Here is a 1,890-nt window from a genome sequence, read left to right on the forward strand (position 1 = left end):
GACGAAAACGGACGGATTTCTCAGGTTTTTACTACATATGAACACTTTTCACATTCTCACGTGCAACGCGGCTGCTAGTCCTCCTTTCATGCAAAATCTTAAGGTCCTAGCCCATATCCAAGGCACAAAAGAAGGGTAAAAAGTCAATAATCCATAACTAAAACTTGAATTGTACTACTTCTTACTGGCTATTACATCAACTTGGAAGTTTCACATGTGTTCTACTATGGTGCTTTTAGTGTCTCCGCATACCGCAGCACGCGACATTGCTTTGCAGACGATAAATGTAACCGTTTCAGTGAGAAGAGCGGCCAATGTGACGATCTGGCTATAAGTCGATTTGATAACAAATGACGAAAACGGACCGATTTCTCAGGTTTTAACTACATATGAACACGTTCCACATTCTCCCGTGCAACGCGGCTGCTAGTTCTTCTTTCATACAGTATCTTAAGGTCCTTGCTCATGTCAACGGCTCCAAAGTAGGGTAAAAAGTCAATAATTGATAACTAAAACTTGAATTGTACTACTCCTTACTGGCGATTACATCAACTTAGAAGTTTCATCTGTGTTCTACTATGGAGGATTTTGTGTCTCCGCTTACCTCAGCACGCGACATAACTTTGCATACGACAAATGTAACCGTTTCAGAGAGAAGAGCGTATAATGTGACGATCTGGCTTTAAGTCTATTCGATAACAAATGAAGAAAACGGACGGATTTCTCAGGTATTTATTACATATGAACAATTTTCACATTCTACCATGCAACGCGACTGCTAGTTCTCCTTTCATTCAAAATCTTAAGGTCCTAGCTCATGTCCAAGGCACGAAAGAAGTATAAAAAGTCAATAATCGATAACTAAATATTGAATTGAACTACTTATTACTGGCTGTTACATCAATTTAGAAGCTTCATCAGTGTTCTACTATGGTGCTTTTAGTGTCTCCGCATACCGCAGCACGCGACACAGCTTTGCAAACGATAAATGTAACCGTTTCAGAGAGAAGAGCGGCCAATGTGACGATCTGGCTTTAATTCGATTCGATAGCAAATGACGAAAACGGACGGATTTCTCAGATGTTTACTACATATGAACACTTTTCACATTCTCCTGTGCTACGCGGTTGCTAGTCCTCCTTTCATGCAAAATCTTGAGGTCCTACCTCATGTCAAAGGCACCAAAGAAGGGTAAAAAGTCAATAATCGATAACTAAACCTTGAATTCGATTTTATAAGAAATGACGAAAACGTACAAATTTCTCAGGTTTTTACTACATACTAACACGTTTCACATTCTCCCGTGCAACGCGGATGCTAGTTCTTCTGTCATGCAAAATTTTAAGGTCCTAGCTCATGTCCAAGGCACCAAAGGATAGTAGAAAGTCAGTAATCGATAATTAAAACTTGAATTGTACTACTTCTTATTGGCTGTTACATCATCCTAAAATCATCATCTTTGTTGTACTATGGTCCTTCTTGTATCTCCGCATACCGCAGCACGCGTCACAGCTTTACAGACGATAAATGTAACCGTTTCGGAGAGAAGAGCGGCCAATGTGACGATCTGACTTCAATTCGATTCGATAGCAAATGACGAAAACGGACGGATTTCTCAGATGTTTACTACATATGAACACTTTTCACATACTCCTGTGCTACGCGGTTGCTAGTCCTCCTTTCATGCAAAATCTTGAGGTCCTACCTCATGTCAAAGGCACCAAAGAAGGGTAAAAAGTCAATAATCGATAACTAAACCTTGAATTCGATTTGATAACAAATGACGAAAACGGACCAATTTCTCAGGTTTTTACTACATATGAACACGTTCCACATTCTCCCGTGCAACGCGGCTGCTAGTTCTTCTTTCATACAAAATCTTAAGGTCCT

The sequence above is a fragment of the Schistocerca gregaria genome, unplaced genomic scaffold (assembly GCF_023897955.1).
Source record: "Schistocerca gregaria isolate iqSchGreg1 unplaced genomic scaffold, iqSchGreg1.2 ptg000698l, whole genome shotgun sequence".
NCBI lineage: Eukaryota > Metazoa > Arthropoda > Insecta > Orthoptera > Acrididae > Schistocerca > Schistocerca gregaria.